We start from the raw sequence: 23,203 nt of genomic DNA on the forward strand, positions 1-23,203 counted from the left end.
GTAGCAGTTCTTCCTCCTCATCTTTTCTTTTTTCTTTCTTTCCTTTTTTTTGAAGATAAATGCATTTTCATTTTGATGCACGACATTTTCTGAGTAGCCACAGCTGGCCAGTCTCAGCAGGAAGCGAGAACAATTTGAGAGAACTAACAGACATGATGATCTTTCTTCCTAAACATTTAGGAATAAACTGTTGGCTTTTGAACCTTATATGCCTCCTTGCTGTTGATGCCCCAAACAAAATTGTGACCATTTGCTTCAATGCCGATCAGGAACGTAATGACTTAGCACAGAATATCTGAAATTATTGTATCTTATTGTTCATATTAACGTACAGTCTCCAATACTGTTTACAGAAGACATGGAAAGGTAGAAACAAAATTACTTGTTCCATCCTTTACTGCCAGGTGACTGTAAACCAGTGTCTTCTCCAGAGACCTCCTATCAGCCAAGCTGAGCTGTTCTATAATAAAGCAAGGTGGTGTTCTGGATTATTACATACATGGTGGTGTCCATCTGATCCCAGGTTTTTGGTATGTGTTTCTATGTATTTGCCCTTTCTTCATGCCCTGGTCATATCAACCAGCTCATGTCTGAATCCATTCAGTGTGCACAGATAATCTGCTGAGTTGGGATTTATCTTTGTTGTCTTTGCACACAGAAACAACTGTTTCTGTGCAATTGATTTTAAATTTAAAATGGCCTCAAGGAGGCTGTGGGAAGTTTACAAATGAATCTGAGCGCACACATATCTATCCAATAAACAAAAATAAATAAAGTGAAAAGTTATGGCTATGGTAGATGGTAGCAAGGAAAAGAACACTTTTTAAAGGGCTAGTGTCTTCTAGGTCATATAACACGTGCATCCACAGATCACTTATGGGATAAGATGTTTCTATCTCGAAAAGCACACACACCACTTGAGAGATACTGAGTCACTCCATGGAATGGTCAATAGGATTGAAAGTCTGATTGGAATGCAGAATGGGCTTCACCGAATCAAATCTTCATTTTGATATTCTTAGCCACCCCTTCCCTCTCTTTATTTGGTTCTCCCTTATGTTTCTTTTCCCATGGATAAAAAAGAGCATATCTCTTTTTAAAAATGGAAACATGGAAAACTTCTTATTTTTATCCAACACAGTTGGTTCTTCCTAAAAAAAGTGTTTTTGTTATCCCAATAAACCAGGACATCAAGAGATAAACTAAGACAGCATAAGACCCACAAGAAAATCAATAATCTGTCTTTTGTTGGGTGCATTCTGCTCTGACCATCGTGACTTGTGCATCTTCTATGAAATCCTGAGCACGTCAGGAGGCAGGTCCCCTGTGATTAGTCCTCTCTACTAGGAAGTATATTGAGATTATTAACGTAAAACCCTTAGGTAGGACTTTGACCCCTAAATCCTGCAGCAAGCCAATGATGAATGTAAGGAAACCTGAATACCACCATCACCTCTTAAGCTCTCCATCCAATCAGGTGGCCTATGTGGTCTCTTTAAACTCAGGAAGCATGAAGCTTCCCTGTTTATCCTGGCAAATGGAGACTGCAAACCTGGATTACTAACAGACATCCTCCTTGGGGACATTATTAAAACAGGTTTTCAAACACGCACGCTACCTTTTGACCTCTTAGCATCTGATTATCCTAGATTATGTTCCTTAATATATTCCAGCACCCCACATTCTGAGCAATGCATAATTTAAGCCAGAAAAACAGAAATGCAAAAAAGCCTGAAGAGTTCTTCTGCTAACATTTGAAGAAATCCTCTGTAGTTAAAAGTCTTTCGAGGTTTGGGGCACGGAAATAGTCACAGGCTTAGATTGTGTGGGTTCAAGGCCTCATGGCTCTGCCATTGTTTGTGTGTAGTTGCCTACAATGAGCTGCCTAGCTCGGAAACTCTGCCACATTTACAAAGGAAATCACTGTGTCCAGGAAGTACTGAAATTCAGGAGTGCGAGAGAAGCAAAGGGTGCCATGTGGATGCTCCTCTCCCTTGAGAGACCTGCTGAGGGATCTGAAGAAAGGATGGTTCGTTTGGACCATGAAACTTCCAAGAGTCTTTGCAAATGCAAAATCTTCCTCCTCAGCCGCTCTTCACAGCCCCTCAAGGTTCTGGCTTCTTTCAAACTGTATAAAAGTCTCATCACAGTAGAAACTTTTCTAGCCTATCCAGTTGTATCCCATCCGTCCCGGAAATGCTGAAACGTGAGAGGTGCGCAGTTGAAATTCACTGTCAATCATCTCCTTAAGTAAATGGTAGTTTCCCCTTTGTAATTTGCTCTTTCAGATTTATCAACTGACCCAAGGCAAACTCTTTGAGCCACAGGCTTTTGTTTGAAACACCAGGGAATACAAATACTCTTGCTTCTGCACAGATACACAGGCGCACAGAATGGAGGGTAGTGGACATGTCTGAAGCTGTTACCAAGATCTCACTTGTCACACTGCCCGGCCTCCAACTAGTTATAGAGAAAAGGTCGGCCTCCCATCCACAGAAATCAGCCTCCCTCTGCCTTCACAGTGCTGGGATTAAAGTCCTACATCACTAGGCTAGGCCAGCTTATTGTTATTGTATGTAAATAAAATTGCACAGCACAATAACAGGTATTTAAGCAAAATTTTCAACAAGTATAAAAATTAAGACATGCTTGATAAAAGTGAGTCTATTGTAATAACAGTACATTCAATTATTTTCCTTTGCGCACAATTTAAACAATGGCTTTACCGCCACATTCTCAAATCTTTTAAAATGCTATGATTTGTATTATCTGATACTTGTTGGAATAAAAGGAAGCTTAATGGAGTATTTTGTAAGGAATGAATGGAAAGAACTTCAGATTTGTAATAATTTCAATATGATGTACTCTCACATAGATGTGAAGAACCAAACTCTCTATTTCAATAAGTGATTATTAACTTTTCAAATAATAAAAAATAATTATTTTAACCAAAAGAATTCCTCAATGAATTTGTTTGTATTCACAATGACATTCAAATCCATCATGGATTATGTGCCTCTGTATTCATCTAAGATATTTTTTTTGTTTTATGAAAGCAAGATATTTTGCGAAATACCCTGTTTTTGGATGAGATGGTATTCTAACCCATTTCGAAAAGGTCCCTTAAAGAAAGAAGCAATTTAATTACAAGAAATCACGATGTACCAGAGAAATAACTCAAGCACTTTTATAATTCTAGATGGAACACTCAGGGTGTATCTCACTTACTGTACATAAAAATCACGTGAGGTGTGTCTTAGTTACCTTTCTATTGTTTGAAAATGGACCGTGATCAAGGCAACTTATATAAGAAGATATTTAACGTGGTCCTCATGGTTCCAGAGAATATCAAAGGCTATGAGAACAATGACCAGCAGGCAGGCCGTATGGTGCAGGAACGGTCACTAAGACCTTAGATCTGATCCACAAGCACAGGGCATCAAGACCCAATTGGAAAGGTGTGGATTTTTGAAACCTCACAGTCCACTCCAGAGTTACACACTACTTCCAAGATCCTCTTAATACTTCCCAAATAGTTTCACCAATAGAAATCAACCATTGGAATATGTGAGCCTATGGGAGTAATTCTCAATCACCAAACTACTGGGTACCATCTAGAATGTATTTCAATTGGTAGGCATCAACAGATTTAATGAGGTAATATAATATAAGTTAATATAATATAATATATAATTCTATGACATAATTGATGAATTGGATGTCAAACCTTACTATATTTGCCATGATTTTCTCTTAAACCTTTATGACATGCAGTATGTCATCAGAAGTTACAAGTTCTTAAACTATTTCCGTTAAAGAATGTAACTGAACACATACATAGTTTAGAAACTAGTGTGACATTCTCGAAAATCTTCTAAATCAATATCATTGATAAATTTGTTATTCTGAACTTTTGACAAATGATTGGGTAAAAAAAAGTTGAGGGGCAGTGGACCATAAGGTTCAGAGGGCCCAGCACCTCATACATGGGTCCTGTAGGTGTCCCATCTGCTCTGGACCTGTCACATGACCACAGCACCCCATGAAGAGGATCATGACATTCAGTCATATAGGAGCAGCACCCTGAGCTCCTCCACATGCCGATTAGACATTCCTAACATCTCAGACCAGGCCAATAGAAAATATCTACTGTCTGCTCTCAACCTACCCCAAAATGTATATAAGACCCTACTCAGTAGGAATAAAAGAAATAAAAATTACTGTATCAAGGATTGACTGAGAGCTTCAATCATATAAGAGCGGTAACACTTCCTCAGGAAGAGAGTTCTCTCCCAAAATTTTTACCACTGGAGTCTGCCTGGTCCCATCTGTCACTTCTTGCCTGATGGTCTCAATCTTGATGCTTAGCTGAGTCCCCTCAGCATATTGCCACTTTTCACTGACTCCAGAGAAGCTTGGTGGTCAGAGTAGTGGTGGCAGTTGGAGGGCCAGCCACTCACCCTTTAGAAAGAGAGCAGCGGCTGCCTTGATGTGACTCCTCTCTCCCCTTCAGAGATTGTACCTTCAATACCCCTCTAGTTAGGCCAGAGCCCCTGACGATCTCCAAGGATAGAGTCTGGTGTAGAGGACTGATAACTGATGCTCAACATGGCGCTTGAACCCAAGATCCTGAGATTAAGAGTCTCATATTCTACAGACCAATGTAGCCAGGCCAGCTTCTCCTTCAGTGTCCTGATCTAGTATGTCGTAAATAAGTTACGATTTCTTAAACTACTCCCATTATAACATGTAACTGAACACACATACAGTTTAGAAAGGAGAGTGAAATTCTCTAGATTGTTTAAAATCTATAAAATTGATAAACTTGTTATTCTGAAGTACTGACAAATGATTGGGTAAAAGTCACCTTCTGTATTTGTGTAATAGTTTTAGAACATTAAGTATGTTAAGGATTTTTCTAAGGTGACATGATGCATAAAATACTTTTTGGATAATATAAAAATCCCATTTGAAGAATGCAACCTAGGAATGTTAGAGGGTTTTTTCCCCCTCTTTAAACAACTCCAACTATTTTTAAAATAACATCTCCTGTAGTCTTAGTATTCTCACTGAGACCAAGTCGCCTACATTATCCAGATCTCACATCAACAATCTAAAACAGCTTGAAACGGGAAGGATGCTCTCCCACTGCCTCTTTAACAGAGCACATAGCTTGAAGCTAATGCAACTTTCCAGGCAGGGAGGAGAAGATCACTATGTAAATCATGATCACTGACAAGTTAAGCCTCAAGTCAAAAGCAGGAAGTATAGTTTGTGTATTTACCTCAGGCAGTTTGTCTCTATGGGGGAGCCTTTTGAAAAAAAAATACATACAGCAAGTTGATATCAACACAGCCACACGCATATACACACAATACTATATTAACAAGTGCTGTCGTCTACTTTTGACATATATGGAATATAAGGTTAAAGTTATCCTCGCGACTTCTAAATCCGTCTGATAGTCCTAATCCAGGCTTCCATGTTTTAAAAAAATTCAAAAGAGAACACTCCATCTTGATGAAATATCTATTTCATTTACCTGTGATATAGCTATTACACATGAGACTGGGGTGTGCAGTTACCTGAGACGGTCTTCTTCACACAGAAGTCACATGTTCCCCAGCGCAATAGTCTTCATTGCATGCAAATCATTTTTTTCTGAATTTGAAAACTATATATGTTCTTCCACTGCTTGTAAAACCTATGTTGCTAAACAACTCCCAGCCTCAGTGTAGTGTGGTTCACTTAACTTTTCACGAAGGATAGAGAACACTTTGAACAGAACAGAGTGCTACACCGTTGGCAACTGCGATGACCAGGAAAGCATTGCTAGCTAAAAAGAAGTGATGCTGACCTTCCTGTATGGAGTACTTCTAGCCATGTTACTGAAATCACCATTGAACGTGTTTAGAGCTATGACCCGAGAAGTTGATATGCAAAACATTTTAGCAACTTCATGAAGAACTACTGGACTAAGGGAAGGAAGGAAAAATTTCACCTAATGCTCTACCCCCATTAACAGTGACTTTTATTATTCTATAATAAATCAGACTTGGAATCAGACTCAGAGTGTTGCTCCTGCTAGACAATAACTCTGACAGTAAGATACAGTACAAGCACAATATGCTTTTCTTCTTTCTGTTGACTGTGCATACATAGTAAATGTTCACTCATTAATGTTACAGAATAACATTTTTCCTTAAAGTTTTATGACATCAGCAGGAGCTAAATAAATGTATGCTCAGTTTTCTTCTAACTTCCTTCGTGTCATTTTGAAAACAGTCTACTGAGAGAAGGCATAGCATGAACTATCTCAAGCCATGTATCTTATGTGGCCCAGCATGTTCATATGAACATCAGAAATTAGTGCGAAGTTATACAGAGACTTGTGGAATGTTATACATGTCTAGAAATGTTTCCCAGGGTGCCTTAAAATAAGCATTTATCATATTTAACTGTTATATGTTTTACTTTAACAATAAAAATGTGTCATGTTTTATTATCTCTATGGTATATTGAGAACTTGGTACACACCAGGAGCTTGTATAACTCTGACAATTCTTTTATCTGGCTCCAACTCTTGTTTGATTCATTATTCTATGTGTATAGAAACTACCTGTGTCATGATTTTCATAATCATTATTCTAAGAGTTTCTGCCTCTCAATCTCAATCTTCCTCTTAAGACTCCAGGCTCCAAAATTTGTGGCCTAACAAAATTAGTGGTAACTTTGTTTCCTAAGTAGAAGGAACCTGGGAGAAGTCTGCTAGAGGACATTGACCTCCAGTTTTGCATTTATAGAATATTTGGTCTTTTTACACTGTGCTTGCTTCTCTCTCTCTCTCTCTCTCTCTCTCTCTCTCTCTCTCTCTCTCTCTGTATCTGTTGTGTGTGTGTGTGTGTGTGTGTGTGTGTGTGTATGAGTGTGTGTGTGTATGTGTCGAGTGTGAATGTATATGTGAGTTGTATCCAGAGCATAGGAACAGATTTCTCCTTCTCCCATGCTGGTACTGATATTAAACTAAGCGCTAAGGTCTGCTGCCAAACATAGATGTTGAATCATTTCACCAGCACTACAATATCTGTTAGGTTATACAGTAGACAACCACTAATTGATAAATCCTTGTTTCTCTATCTTTATAGTTCCAGTTACTGTTTCTAATCAGATAATGTAGAGTCCCTACTAATCATTGAAATTTGTATCTTTCCAAGGTTGGCCCTGCTTACTAATGAGACCTCCATTACATGGCTGGGTTTACCTGCTTGGTCATGATCTGGTGTTTTAGTTTCAACTTCTGTACATTTCCCATCCAAAGATTTCTGAATTGAGTATTTTTTCCTTTCTTTATTATTTGGGTTACACATTTTGCCTTATTGACTCATTGCTAAAAAAACAAACAATAATTACCTTAAAGAAGATAGTTTTTGGACCTAGTAACTCAGTAAATATCTAAGCTTATGTAGGTGGCTGACAAGAGCAGAATATGGAAGCAGTAGTCTATCCTCATCTAGTTTTCACTTTCTGCAACTTCTGTTACCTCTAGTGAATGGTTACATCTAATTGATAAATGAAAAATTCCAGAAATAAAAAGTTTATATGTTTGTAGTTGTATGTTATATTGAGTAATTTGATATAATCATACACAACCTTGCTTTTTCCAAGCATGGATGTAAGTCATCTCTCTCTGTACTTTGTATCCAGTACCTTATCACCACTTAAGTAGCTTCTTGGTTAATCAGAAAGATTGCCATGACATTCGAGTGCTCCCAGACACTTTCACAGAGCAACAGCCATGGTATGAAACACAACATCTAACAATGCTAAACTTTAATTTATTATTTGTCACTTTTACTAGTGTACAAATGACATCTGAGTTATTAGTTAATCTTCATAGGTATGTGTATGTAGGGAATCACAATATAGATAGAGATCAGTGTTTTGTTTGATTTCAAACATATATATGTTCAATATATATATATGTATGTATGTATGTATGTATGTATGTATATATATTGAAATGAAGCTCCTGAAGCCTGGAAATGGGGTAAGACCACTGCTGTATCTTCTCCAAGCTACAGGAGTTTCCATGCAGGCATCTGTGTTAACAACCATTCTATATTTTGTTTGATCTGCGATATGAGGTTGAATATCTCAGCTTTCTCTGCAGTACCCAGCAGACAGACCCGGTTCTTTAGTTGTACATCAATGAAGATGCAGGAAGGGCTTTTTGAGTTCCCCATGACATTGCCCTGTTTAGGAACAAAAAATGTGGTTGAAGAAGTTACAGAAGACTAAAAACTTTTGGATACTAGGATATCTGGGTTACATTTCTGTTAGGGTCATGTCTTGTAGCTCTTAAAAAATCTCAGTTCAGTCAAGTGTCAAATAAGAAAAATATAGTACCTGATTTGTGGGAATTGGATGAAGAACTTTAATAGTGCCTGTCATATGGAGGTTTCTTGTTATCCTACTGTAATTTCAAAATTCACAAAATGTCAGGAATAATGGATTTCTTCATATTCATCAAATGTCTTACTTCGTGTTATTATTTTATGTACTTATACACATTATATGTTTCTTTTGAACAATTTACCTGCAAGTTGAGAGCTGAGTAGGAGTACATGACTGTAATACTATCCTGCTGTCATTACTAGGTTTAATTTTATTTATATTTTGAGAAATAACTCCATGATTTCAATTACCAAAATCTGTTAAGGATAATCTTCCCTCTTGATCAATATCTTATTCAAGACAGAGTGTAGAGTGAGGCTTGCTGTATCCTCTAGAAATATTAATATTATTTGACTTGGAATACCCCCAAGTAAAATCAACTGTAGACAGGTAGTCTTAAGTGTGTTGTGTTGCATCTCAGAGTATTGATTAATACTCTTTCAAGAAGAGAAAATGCCAGAGTGTGACTTTGTTTCATGTGGGTGTAGTTCAAGACCAACTTTACATGCATTCATTTTCCAGGAAACAGGATGGTCCCCTTTATAAGGGCTTTAGCAGGATGATGTGGTTCAATCATAAAACATGACTTTACCATCCTGGGTTCAACCTTAACCTCAATGTTGTTATTTTTATCTCTGCTTCTGGGGACTCTGTAGGGTGATCTGTCAGTTCCCTTATACTTCAGATATTTTTAGCCAGAAACTACAAAAGGCAACAGTAACCATTTCTACAGGCCTTGGGTTTTGATGAATTTATCTGCAAGGATGGATTAAATATATTTTTCTTTGTCTTGAGGCAAAGGAGACATATGTCTTTTAAAGCTGCCTAGTTGGACCATCTTTTCAGTGTGATTTAAAAATACAAGAAACCTTCATTCAGGATTAGGATCAAGAGTAGCAACTAAAAATTTTATAAATTCAGGCTGGAAAGTAAGTGGGTAGATGTTTTAAATCTAAGGAGTTGGGCAGGTAGGATGGAAACTTGGGAGGATGAGAGCAGATTCCCTTTTTTAAAATACTTATTAATTTTGATCAGGAATTAAGAAGAACATGCATTTCATATAATTATGAGCATTCTCCAAATCTAATGTAAGCAGTCATGTTTCAATTCCTTTGAGTACAGAGTAAGACTTACAAAAAGACATGAATCACACCAAAAATGACTGCTGCCTAAACAGCTTTGGCCCAGAGAAGTCAGAGCTGGTTTATCTTTTGTAAAATAAATAAATAAATAAATAAATAAATAAATAAATAAAAATGTTACTTTTTATAATCCCAAAACAAACTGCTTTGCCTTTGATGTTACTTCTGTTTTCTTTTTATGATGTGTTTTATAAGTTCCATTCTGGTATCTCTCTCATCTCTTCAAATCTCTATCCCAAGTCTCAGAGTGGATGGGTTTCTTTGCCTCTACCCTTGATCTACACTTTACCTTGGTTATGGGCAAGCAAGCTGGCATGATTCCACATAGGAATTACTATTTTGGAAACTTGGTATATTTCTCTTGAGTTGCTTGAGCTAATGCTCAGAGAGGTGCATTTGCTGGAAGTCTTGCAGAACACACTTAGATCTCCAATGGGACAGTAGAAGAAAATACGAATAGTAGCTTGTGCTATGGCTTTCTTCAAAGATTGCCTAATGTAAGGAGCAAAGACCAAACGTTGAATTGATACAAAAACTCAGCAAAACCAAGACCACATTGAAGATTCTTGAAAGCACATGTGAGGGGCAGGTTTCCTATCAATGTTCTGGATTCTTTGCCTCAAGTATGGGAAAGAGGGACTCACATCTTTAACACATTGTAATGCTGCTAATGCTGGCTTGGGGACCATTCCTATATAAGCAGTGCTCATCAAAGCACTGAATATAGAATTTATTCCCATAGCTTTAGCATGCCAGAGTGAGAGACGAGTGAGTAGGAGTCACAGTTTATTTTACATCTGGCTTGCTATTCTACAGGATTTCTTTGGCATATATAAAGGACATAATAACCTATGTCCAGCGTTTCAGAAATTAATGAGGCACAGTGCTCACATTCAAGAATCAAGCGAAGTCACAGTCTCTATACAATAGGTAAACAGTGTGGGCAGTTAGTGCTGGTTGCTGTAGAAACACATGACAAGCACGTGTGGTTCCTTTTGTTTTGGGACTGGAAATCAAGGTATGTTATTTGGGAGCAACAATATAAAATGAGTTTTGGGCATCATGTGAGGTCTGCTACACTTGGGCATAATATTATAAGCACAAAAGATGTGCATTAAGGACTGAGTCAAATGAAATGATAGTGCAATTTAGAAATGTTTTAAAGATAGGTGAATTTAGAACATGTAACATGATGGTTATACTCCTTCCCCTCTTGTATTAATATCTCTTAAGTTTGCAGCCTTAAAAATAATGTTAGCTGATTGTACATCTTATCTTGTGTGCACTAAGGAGGTAAAGGTCAGATCTTCAACATTTTAAAGAAAATGATTGTATTTTATTTATGAATAACTAAATAAATTATGTAAATACATATCTGGAATATTATAGAAATGTATAAAGGAATGAGTTTGTGCTCAAAGTACAATGAGTGTATATGTAAGGAATAATGGAAGGAATGCATTTATAAATATATTTTGTGCACATATACGTGGATAGGATCTTTTTGGAAGTAGATACATGTACATGCACAGACATCCATAAAATATAATAACCTCTTAGTCTCAGCAGAAGTAAATAGAAGATGAGTTTGTTCTGGAATTAATTTATTTCTTATTATTTAAAAGAATGTTACTATTTAGGCATTATTTACCTTAAACCTATTTACTCCCCCATTACAACTACTGCTGCAACTATTAAAATAGTTTAGATTAGAGATGATTGCTATGCATATAAAATGGATCTCAGGAAGGAGCAATAGATACATCCTAGTGAAATACTTGCATGATGATTAAGGGTGCACATAAATTAGAGATACTATATACTGAAGAGTGAATACAGACCTGAAAAAGATACATTCTCTAGATGTTTCCTGAAGTCACAGTGTACATATACAAGTTATTACTGAACATTGTACATCCACACTAATAAATCTGAAAATGTAAGACAAACCCAAAGAAGGGAAAAAATTAGTTTTCATGGTATGGTGTGTATACCATGAGCTATCTAGGTGTGATTTTTATTCTGTGAGGATCTTTTTATGCATAGGATGTGTTTTGGACAAATCCGCTCCTTCACTCTCACACAAAACTCTCCTATTGTCCTTGAGCTTTCTTCTCCCAACATCATGTACTCCTTTTGTAAGCCAATAAAATCCACTCAGTTCTTCCTCTATGTGCCTGGGTGTGGGGACCATCTTTTGGAGCACTGGGAACCTCAAATGGGGCCCCATCAATGACTAAAACTGACTCTCCTCCTTTAGCAGCCTTCAGTTGCTAATAGCTTCACAGCTAGGTGTCCTGAGGTTGTGAGACCTTCTGCCTCTCACACTGGGGTTATGGCTTGATCTTATGCAGACCCTGTGCATGAATTCAAAGTTACTGTGACTTTCTATGTGCAAAAGCCCTGATATTCCCAGTGACTGTTTTGCAGCAGTCACTCATTTCTTCAGGCTCTTAAACTCTTTCTTCCCATTCACTACAACGGTCTTTGAGTCTTGATGGATATGTCACATTTAGGGCTGAACATCCTCCTGGCTTTTATTTCCTGTATCTTGACTAGTTGTGACTCTGTGTGTATTGATTGTCATCTATTGGAAAAAGAAGCTTCTCTGATTCAGGTTGCTAAATACACTAAATACACTGGCCTATGGGTATGAAGACAGTAATTGAGAGTGACAGTTTATCTTGGCAAGTTTAGCAGAACAATGGTGGAAAGTTCTATACTAACTTGTGTGAGATTATCAGCCACTGGTGCTAGATCCAATTCTAGCATTTGGTGTGAGCTGTGCCCTGTAGAACAGGCTTTATATTCAATCAGAAAAGAGTGGTTTACGTTTCTCCCAATCTTACACCAGTAAGCCTACCTTGCCAGGCCATTGATTAATTACAGCTGGCAGAGTTCAGAGCAAGTGTTTATTCTGCCGAGGAACATGCATTAACACCATCCAGTGCTGAAATGGCCAGTTGGAAGATAGAGCTTCAAGCTTGGTAGCATATTGGTTTCCACCTGTTTCAGGTATCTTGTATCTTCAATAATATTTTACCATTAAGTTCCGGAAGGCAAACCAAAGCAATAAAATCAGCGTCTATAGGACCCCACTGATCAACAACGTAAAGAGGTTTATCATACATGACAGTCTGATTTCTAGTTGATCTTTTGTAATGTCAGGAAAAGACATTGTCCCAGTACAGAGTAGCTCCATTTAAATTCTTTTTGAATGTATGTATGCATATACATATATACATATATGCATATATATATATTCAAAGGAAACTTTTACCACGTAGGTTTTCATATAGCCTTTTCAAAGTCTAGAGTTAATTAGACTGCCCTGTGCTCTGTCCTCCATCCTGCCCTTCCATGCCCTACTAAACATCTCCATCTCCATCCATTGTTTCCCTTTGCCATTCAGAGCATCCATGTTCTACCCACATGCTAACCCCAGCCCTTAAAACCGCTCTCCATGGCCCCTTCCTATTTTCCTGACTTCTATGTCTTCAATTTAAGCACACATATCTAAAGACTCCAAGTTCAGATTCACACAGGAGCGAGTTTGTGCTTAAAAAACTGTTAAATGGATGAATCTAGAGAGTAAAACTCTTGCTTTCATAAAACTTTAAGTCTTAGGACTATATATTAAAAATTACAAGTATTTTCTTCCTACCCTTTCAGAGAGTTACAATGAGGCTTTATTCCCTTCTGCTTTATTTTGTGCAAAGAGGAGATCCATAGAAGCACACTGACACATAGGTTTTTACATACATTTTACTGAAATCAGCTGAATATTAGTATATATTAGTCACACTGCTTGGGCAGTTTGCCAGTTATGTTTCCTGTGACTGAGACAAAGCACCCTGACAAATGCAAATGAAAGGTTTGTTCTGGCTTAGAATTTAAGCACACAGTGGGTTAGTGCAGGAGCTTGAGGCAGCCAGTCCCACTGTAGAGTAGTCAGGAAACAGAGAAATGAATGCTGAGTTTAGGAGGCTTCATCCTTTTTATAGCCCAAGCAATGGTGTTACTCCCTCTACATGTGAGTCTCCCACTTGAGATAACCTAAACAAATAATCCCTTACTGGCTTCACCTGACCCTTATCACCCACGTGATTCTAGTTCCTGTCCAATTGCTAATCACCATAGTCCAACTTACCCAGCAAGCATTTCTCACTCTACTGTCTTAAAAGGAGCAGGAATCTACAAGTGGGACATGTCTGGAGATCTGGTTACAGCAATCTGTTCCTTTTCTCCTGTCCTCCTCTATAGACTGGGTGAGGAGTGACATTTCTCTCTCTCTCTCTCTCTCTCTCTCTCTCTCTCTCTCTCTCTCTTCCTCTCTCTCTCTCTCTCTTCCTCTCTCTCTCCCTCTCTCTCTCTCTCTCTCTCTTCCTCTCTCTCTCTATGTCTCTCTCTCTCTCTCTCTCTCTCTCAAAAGTAAGTCGAGTATTAGAGACTCAGAAAGTGTGGAGATTATTAAATGGCATGTCAGAGAAACATGTGAGTAGCTTGTAAGTGGGCATCGGCACAAACTCTGCCATCGGCTGTTCCAACTCCCTTTCCAATTTACTCAGAAACTTTGTGTTCCTCACCTTTAGAGCAGACATCGTCTCCATCTGCCTTCATGTGTTGTCTTAAACTGTGTGCAAGGTGTCGTGCACGGTGTGTTCCTTTAAACCGTTGCTTAGCCCAGCTGAGTGTGTGCATTTACATGAAGCTTTAAGCGCGTTTAGAAGGTTGTAATCCCCTGTCTTCCCACAACCTTTGCTCTCCATGGGAAAGGGAGAACAGGAGTTTGCAGACAGGAAAATCAGTGGTGCAGATGGAGCACAGAAGTGCCTCACACTCAGTGTGGCAGATGGTGGCACCTTAATAGATGTGAGTTTCCTTCCCTTCCGCCTCTGCTTACCCAAAATGACTCTGAGACACTAAAGTTTCCAAAAAGTCTGGATTCCCACACAGAATTTGACTCAGGATACACATATATGATTTATGTGTGACTGTTGTCAGCAGAGGTATGGGTGTCAAAGTGGAGAGAACTCAAAGGGCCATTGTAAATCATTCAACTAATATTTGGTTACTTTGAACCTGACTCATGCAGATTCTTTTTATCCGAATTATTGGAATGCTTTCTCATTATAAAGACTTCAATGGGGGGAGTGAATTAAAATACCCCAGGGCTTCCTAAAGGAGATTGCTTGTAAAAAGTTAATTGCTGTATAAAATAAATGTTAGAAACAAATAAATAAAATCTAGTTCATTTGTCCTTTTCTTACTGTGTTACACCATTTATCTGGTAAATCTAGATGATTCTTATAGCTCTCGGCCTGGCATTGGGTTCACTCTCTTTGTTTCTTCGTGTGCCAGATGAGAGAAGCAGTGTTTATCAATTAATCTTCTAATTCAAACTGCTTGATTTTATACACAGCTATCCAGAGCTCATGGTCAAAAATCCAGTAAATTTGGTGGTACAGTGATTGATCTAATTTTATACACATTCGGATGCCTTGCTGAAGCCTAATTAGATGTGATATTTTCTGAAGCCTAAGAGAGTTAAGGTAGATACCTACACTCTGGTTTCTACAAGTGAAGCAATTCAGCACCTTGCAAAGATCCTGTGGCATATAGGATCTTAACTTTTAGCATAGACAGCAAATGTAATTTATCCTTTTGCCCAGTCACAATGGATTATGAGGAGGGCTTAATTAATGTTTCTAGAGTGCTTTTTCTTTGCCTGCACAGGAATACAAAGGGAAGAATACAAGCAAACATGTGTTCTCATTCCCTGTGCTCTAATGCAATTCAGTACAGTTAATTTATTTCATCACTTTCATGATCAGTCACAGGAAGTATAGATGGTGGTCTGCACACATTACATATCCACGGCTTCAAGAACCAGGCCTTTGATACATAAATAGACAACTGAAGAAAATGTTCTGTAAGACTTGGTTTTGAGCCCCGGGCTCTGGTCTTATTTCTGGATGTGTATGTTTCTCTGCCCATGCCTAGAAGCTCCACTTTCTTCAGAGAACTGAAGATAGGTTAAATCACAGCATATTCCTGAAACTTGGGAATTCATAAGTCCATCAAAGCAGGATGGCCCAAACATCACTATCAACAGTTTCTCTAACGAGCCTGCACTTACAGAGAAGCTAATTTCAATCAATCATGGGATTAACTTGTTTGGACTATCTTGAATCGTTCTCTCTCTTTTTTTTTTCCACTAAAAATAGCCAGGTGTCAAGACCATATGGCCATTACTGACAAATAATAATAAAAAGTGTGAAATGCTGCTTTCGGCATGCTGTCTGTTTTTCTTCTCTCTGTTGATCTTTTTCCATTGGACTTCCGATGCTAGAACTAGTTTCTTAAGGCATTCATTCCCAAGCATTGCAGAAGTTTCTGGATACTGGCAAGTTTCACATAATCAAGAGGATTTTCTGTCTGCAAGCACAAATACACACCAAAGTATTACTGCCTATTCTCCTTAAGTATCACCCGCACTTTTTCATTCTTTTTCTTGCCTATGAAAGCCTATTGGGCTGAAATTATATTGATTCTGTCATCTCAGGAGTGGTTATTATCGTTTTCAGCAACCACCTCACATTCTTGCTTTAACCAAAGATTGCCATTTTTCCTGGATATTGTTTTACTATTTGGAAGCAATGTAGGGAGGAATGGTCAAAAAGAGTTGGTCGGCAGATGTTATTATCTGGATTAATAAAATAAATGAAAATATAAATTAAAAGTTCTCAGGCAACTGTGCTGTAGAAAACGAAAACCAAATTGATGCTCATTTTTACTTCTGTCCTGTCTTTACGAGTTTAGTAGAGGAGGCTCTGTAGTCTTAGCCTGCCCAATCCCATTTTTAAGGTCGTTGTTGTTGTTTCTGTTGTTTTGGTATTAGTAGCTCATGAAACAGATTGGGGGGGGGCTCCCTGTGGTGTGGTATTGAGGAAGGTTTTATGCTTTAATTAGAAGAGTATTTACAATTAAAATGCAAGGCTTGGTTTAAAGAGCACCTGCTTAATCAAGGATAGAAAAAGTCATAGTATTTTCATGCTGCTGGTTGAACAGCTGACTGGAATATCGATTCTGTGCACAGTTATATCTCTGTTCCTCTAAACTGCCCTTGTGAACTCTATAGATGTTAAAAGTTTTTGTTTCAATACTCAGAATTTCAGAGTACTTTCTACTTAGATTGAATATGTAGTGTGTGTGTGTGTGTGTGTGTGTGTGTGTGTTAACATCACTTCTCATGTTGAAATTCACATTTATCTTTAAAAATAATTTCTGACAGATGCCAGAGTGAAGACTCACAAAGGGCCAATGGTCACACTGACCTGGCTGTTCTGAGTGTGTCGTAATGTGACAGTTTTGCTCCTTGAACAGCCTTGACCTCTGAGAATAAACATAAACAGATTGTAGCCCTTGCTGGGAGTTCTATGAAGCTCTAAGGGCTTAGGCCTTTTACTGATGATGTAAACCTCTGGAATTTACTCACCTAGCCTTTTTCCGTCTGGAAAAGATGAAAAGGTTATTACATACCTCACAGGGTTATTGAGGGAATTAAATGAAGCAATTGATGTAAAATGTCTAAAACACAGTTAACACTTAATACATGTAGCTATTAGTATTTTGTTTGCCTGCATAATATAAACAGTCTAAGGATGAGCAAGTTTCAGATATCGAGTGGCTTTTTGCCAATCTGAAATACCTTACTGACTGTAATTGGGAAAATGGTAGATTCATGTCTTTGATGTTCTATTGTAATGAAAAATGTGGCAGAGTATGGGAGGAGTTAGATCTCTATTTGAATTTGAGCTCTGGTATATGTTTGCCAAGCCTCAGTTTTCTCCCCTAACAAGTGAAAATAATAAAGCTTGTCCCTAAGGGGTATTTTTTAAAAACAATAACAAGATGTCTCCAAAATATACAACGCATAGTGAACATTCAATTCATTGCAAATCTGCTGGACATTTTTTCTCTAACCACACGTAATGAATCAGCCCAGGCTATAGAAGCTGCAATGGTAACACTGTTCTTCTGTGCAATACCTAGGAATTCACAAAGATGAACACGCTTGTGTGAAAGCTGAACATGAGACATCAAGCCCTACTTTTCTTCTTTATTTATTATTAGTTTTTTTTTAAATTTTGCTTTGCTGTTAATAAGTTCCTGCACAAACAAGGAATTTACTCTTCGACTGAGATGTAGCTTGACCCCTGCACTTTTCATCATAAAATTACTGTGGTGCATACCAGACTATCTGAGATTGGCATCTGATACACAGACTACACATGGGATGGTTAGAAAACTGCACTAGATCTCTAAAGACGTGTTGCCAATGTTCTAAACCCCAGACAAAAGAACTCTGTGACTCTGGAAGTTTTCACAGGCCTCTGAGTGATAGTACCCAGTATTAAGCCAGAGCATCTTGTTTGCCTCCTCCTAGGACTCCTACCCTGTCCTATTTCAGCACAAATACACACCACACATCTGCTCTAGATAATCCTGGCTTGCTTTGAGTTATATTTCTCATTATTATAAAATGTTCCTGTAATTTCAGCCATTGTTTAAACAGCATTTTATTTCAGACCCGTAAAGCACATATTCTTTCTTTGTTGTTATCTGTTTGTATGCAACAGACCATATCCCCTTTCATAGCTGTCTCATATAGAATGAGTTAAAATGTTTCTTATCACCATACCTGTATAATTAGAAGTCACTCATTTTACATGTTGCCCAGACTATTAAAATATCAAAAGTAACTAAAGGTGAGTTGAGTTCCATGGGGGAAATTTTGGTTTCAACCTTATTATTTTTCTCCTCAGTGTTGACAGTCTTCAGTAACCTTAGAGAGTTTGTCTGAGAATCTCCTGTTCCAGTCCCTCATGTAAAATGGCCTGACATTTGCTTATCAGTTATTTCATCATCTGACATTAAATGAGCTGTAGCCTACTTAGGATGTCTAACAAGACATAAACGCTGAACCAATCACTTTTATATTGTATCTATTAAGGAATACGGGCAACAAAATTTCTGCATAGTTTCAGTGCACATAATATTTTTTCTGAATTATTTTTATCTGTGATTGGATGGATCCATGCATGTGAAAGCATAGATATGAAAGGCCTTGATGTACTTCCTTATCAGTTAGTGCTTTGTCCAGAAGAGTGAGACTACTTACTCTATGTTAAGCAACACCGATTACTTGAAGAGATATTAAAGACATTCAAATATTAAGTAATCGTGAGAAAACATGCTGAAAATCACAGCATGTCTGGGGTTCCTGTATCTGTATTCTTTTCTACAATAAACAAATCCAGGACCTTAGCTGAGTCTGTCTCAAGGATCTTAGATTTCACTGTCCAATCAAACATTCTGAGAAGATTCAAATGCTCTACACACACATTTAAGATAGCGCCGACCAGTATGTGTTATAAATGGTTGAATTGATCACACAACTGAATAACTGAAGAGTTAATTGTATTTTACTTTTAATTTGTATAAATTTAATCAGACACATATAGTTAATGACCACAGTCAGTAGAGTTTACATTTTGTCATGGCCTTTGCAGAGAACTATTAAATTCTCAAGTATGTAAAGAGAGTCAGTCTTTGCATTTAGTAAGTAGTTAGCATAAATTGTAGAGTCACTGCAATTAAGAAAAGATCATCATCCGGGAAGGGGAATAACAATCGAAATGTAAATAAGAAATACTCAAGTTAATAAAGATGGAAAAAAAAGAAAGACAAAAAAGAAAAGATCAACATTCTTGGAGAAGCAAACAATATGTAAATACTTAGGTCTAGCATGCATCAGGTCTCAAAGTTCTGTAGTACTGACCAACTTCCTAAGAAGACAGCACATTCTAAATAAAATAGAATTAAAACTATATTTTGTCTTTTTTTTTTCCGGAGCTGAGGACCAAACCCAGGGCCTTGCGCTTGCTAGGCAAGTGCTCTACCACTGAGCTAAATCCCCAACCCCGAATTAAAAACATAAATACACAAAAGATTCATATAAGCAGGCATTTCCATGTAGATAAGTAATGAAAGAATAATCAATAAATGAGGGAGAGAGTAGGCAGTTACTATCTTGATGAAAATAATTAAAACCCAATTCTATATCACAATCAAAAGGAGAAACAATCAAATGAATAAAAGCTATTAGCATAAGAAGTGCAAGTTTTGTAAGGCAAGCAAAGAATATCCTCATGTATCTTGTATGGTAAACACAAATGATAAATGTATGTTTTTTTATCTGATTGATTATTCCAATTGCTTACTGCAGTTGATTATGCCAAGTGCTCCTTTTGACTGTTATACTTTAATCATAAACTGATATGTTCAATGCATATTTACATGTAAAAAATGTCAAGATGAAAACAAATATAGAAGAACAACGGGAAACGTTTTGAGAGCATTCAACTTGCTTTATAAACTGTGGTCAATGTATTTAGAGTCGTGTGGTATTTCATTAGGGATAGTCACTCTGCTTGCTGTACAAAAGCAGCACCAGGACAAGTTATTCCTACTTAGCGTCAGCTCTGACCTAGTTGGCCAGCCTTCTATCATGCCAGTTAAAAGAACAGCACTCAATTATTCTGATGGACAGGACATTTGAGGTGGTAGGTATACTTAAACAGCGTGATTGGATGGTTTTATAATGCATACATGTTTCTTACTATTGCGTCTTGACCATAAACATGAACAATTTTCAAGGGAACAAGAAAATAAAAATTTAAAAAGAATGAACAAATGTGTGCACTTCACCGGCTGTACTGGATCTCTGTGGTCACTGGTAATCTATCATGTCTGCTAATTTGTTTTGGTTTTATTTATTTATCTATTGACACCCAAAAATCTGCTTCTGTTCCCTCCCTCACAGAGGACCTCTCCCCCTCGCATTCCCCTTCTCTTTGAGATAATGCTCCCCCTCCTGGGTGTTCCCCTACCCTGGCACATCAAATCTTTGCCAGATTAGGTACATCCTCTCCCACAGAGGCCAGACAAGGCAGCCATGGAGACTCAATTGCATGTCTGCAACAAATATACCAGGAGTATCCTTCTTGCCCTTGTGTGTTTTTTGTGTGGTGTCTCAGGTTCTGAGGACTCCCAGGGTTCTAGGTTATTTGTCTCTGTTGGTCTTCCTCTGGTGTTCCCTTCCCCTTCAGGGTCTTCAATCCTTCCTTCAAGTCTTCTGCAAGTATCCCCAACCTCCACTCAATATTTAGATGTGAGTCTCTGCATCTGTTTCAGTCGGCTGCTGGCTAGAGCCTCTCAGAGGACAGCGATGCTAGGCTCCTGTCTGCAAGTATAACAGACTATCATTAATAATGTCAGGGACTGGTGCTTGCCAATGGGATGGGTTTTGAGTTGGGCTATTTATTGTTTGGCAATTCCGTCAGTCTCTGCTCCTTTCCTGCATTTCTTTTAGACAGGGCAAATTTGGGGTTAAAAGTTTGTGAATGGGTTGGTGTCCTTATCCCTTCATTTGGGGATCCTGCCTGGCTATAAGAGGTGACTTCTTCAAGTTCCAAATTCCCATTGTTAGAGTCTTTGGCTAAGGTCACTTGTAGAGACCTCCTTGAGTCATCCCCATCATCTCCTAATGATCCCACCCAAACTCCTACCCACTGAAGCTACAGATTTCCATTCATTCTCCAGGCCCTCTACAACTCTCTCCTGTCTCTCTCCACACTTGATCCTACCTCTCCATTCCCCTGACCCTACTTTCCTCACCCCCGTTCCCTACTTGTCACTTCCTTCTGTGATTATTTTGTTTCCCGTTACTAAGTAGGTTTCAAGAATCCTCACTTGGGCCTTCCCTCTTGTTTAACTTCTTTGGATCTGTGGAGCGCATCATGGGTATTCTGTACTTTATGGTTAATATGCACTTATCAGTGAGTATGTACCATACATGTTCTTTTGGGACCATGTTACCACACTCAGGATGATATTTTCTTGTTCTGTCCATTTGCCTGCAAAACTCATGATATACCTGATTTTAACGGCTAAATAGTATTCCATTGTGTAAGTGAACCATGTTTTCTGTATACATTCTTTGGTTGAGGGACATCTGAGTTGTTTCTAGTTTCTAAGTATTAAAAATAGACCAGCTGCTGTGAACATAATGGAACACATGTCCTTGTAGCTTTGTCCCAGGAGTGGTATTGCTAGGTCTTCTGTAGAATTATTTCCAATTTTCTGAGAAACTAGCAGACTGAGTTCCAGAGTGGGAGAGTGGGAATGTAAGCTTGTACCAGCAATGAGGACTGCTCCCCTTTCTCCATATCCTTTCCTGCATGTGTTTGTTTGGTGAAAGGTGTAAGTTCAGGGGTTACTTCGATTTGCATTTCCCTGAGATCTAAGTATGTTAAACGTTTCTTTAAGTACTTCTCAGCCATTCAACTCTGTTGAGAATTCTCTGTTTTTCTTTGTATTCCCCTTTTCAGTGGGGTTATTTAATTTTTTGGAGTCTGATTTTTTTTTTTAGTTCTTTATATATTTTGGATATTAGTCCTCTGTCAGGTGTAGAGCTAGCTCAGATATTTTCCCAATCTGTAGGGGAGCTGTTTTGTCCTGTTGACAGTGTCCTTTGATTTACGGAAGCTTGTCCTTTGATTTATGGAAGCTTTTCAGTTTCATGAGGTCCCATTTCGCAACTGTTGATTTTAGGCCTAAGCCATGGTGTTCTGTTCTTTTGGTTTCTCTTCTGGTTTCATCTGTATTAATGCTTTCAAGAATCTTTCTCACTCTCAGTTCTATTAGATTTAATGGGTTTAGTATTATGCTGAGGCCCCTGATCCACTTTAACTTGAGTTTTGTGCAAGACAATAAAAACGAATGCACAACACACCCAATGCTTATAGGGTACAATAAAGCAGAGCTAAGAGGAAAGTTCATATCACTAAATATCTTTATAAAGAAACTGAAGAGATTTCTTCTTTTTGTTTTGTTTTTGTTTTTTTTATTTTTTACCATTTTATTGGATATTTTCTTTATTTACATTTCAAATACTGTCCCCCTTCCCCATGTCCCCTCTCGAAAACCCTATAACATCCCCCCCACCCCCTGCCTCCATGAGGGTGCGCCTCTACCCAGCTACCCACTCCCTCCAGCCTACCTACCCTGGCATTCCCCTGTACTGGGTCATTGAGCTTTGACAGGACCAAGGGCCTCTCCTCCCATTGATGCCCAATAAGGCCATCCTCTGTTTCATATATGACTGGAACCAAGGGTCCCTCCATGTGTATTCTTTGGTTGGTGGTTTAGTCCCCAGGAGCTCTACGGGGTCTGGTTGGTTGGTATTGTTGCTCTTTTTATGGGGCTGCAAACCCCTTCAGCTACTTCAGTCCTTTTTCTAACTCTTCCATTGGGGCCCCCATGCTCAGTCCCATGGTTAGCTGCAAGCATCCTCATCAGTATCAGTAAGGGTTCACATACTAGCAATTTAGCAGTACAGAACCTGAAAAGTGTAGAACAAAAAGAAGCAAGCACACCTAAGAGGAGTAAGGTAGGTAATAGTTAAATTCAGGGCTTAAATCAATCAACTAGAAACAAGGGGAACAGTACAAAGTATCAACAGAACCAAGAGCTGGGTCTTT

General features: G+C 38.2%; 1 protein-coding gene and 1 long non-coding RNA gene across 8 annotated transcripts in view; both read left to right on the top strand.

The window, feature by feature from the left end:
- The window catches only part of Cdh8 (cadherin 8), a 407,399-nt gene that overhangs the window by 34,730 nt on the left and 349,466 nt on the right, over positions 1–23,203 (top strand). The gene's annotated exons all lie outside the window — the stretch shown is intronic.
- LOC120098600 (uncharacterized) overlaps positions 1–23,203 on the top strand; it is a 64,437-nt gene that overhangs the window by 13,746 nt on the left and 27,488 nt on the right. The window contains exon 2 of the long non-coding RNA XR_005496969.2: positions 56–23,203. This exon is cut by the window's right edge and continues 27,488 nt beyond it. This is a non-coding gene — a long non-coding RNA (uncharacterized LOC120098600). The remainder of the gene's footprint in view (positions 1–55) is intronic.

This window comes from Rattus norvegicus, chromosome 19 (assembly GCF_036323735.1).
Source record: "Rattus norvegicus strain BN/NHsdMcwi chromosome 19, GRCr8, whole genome shotgun sequence".
Classification (NCBI taxonomy): Eukaryota; Metazoa; Chordata; class Mammalia; order Rodentia; family Muridae; genus Rattus; species Rattus norvegicus.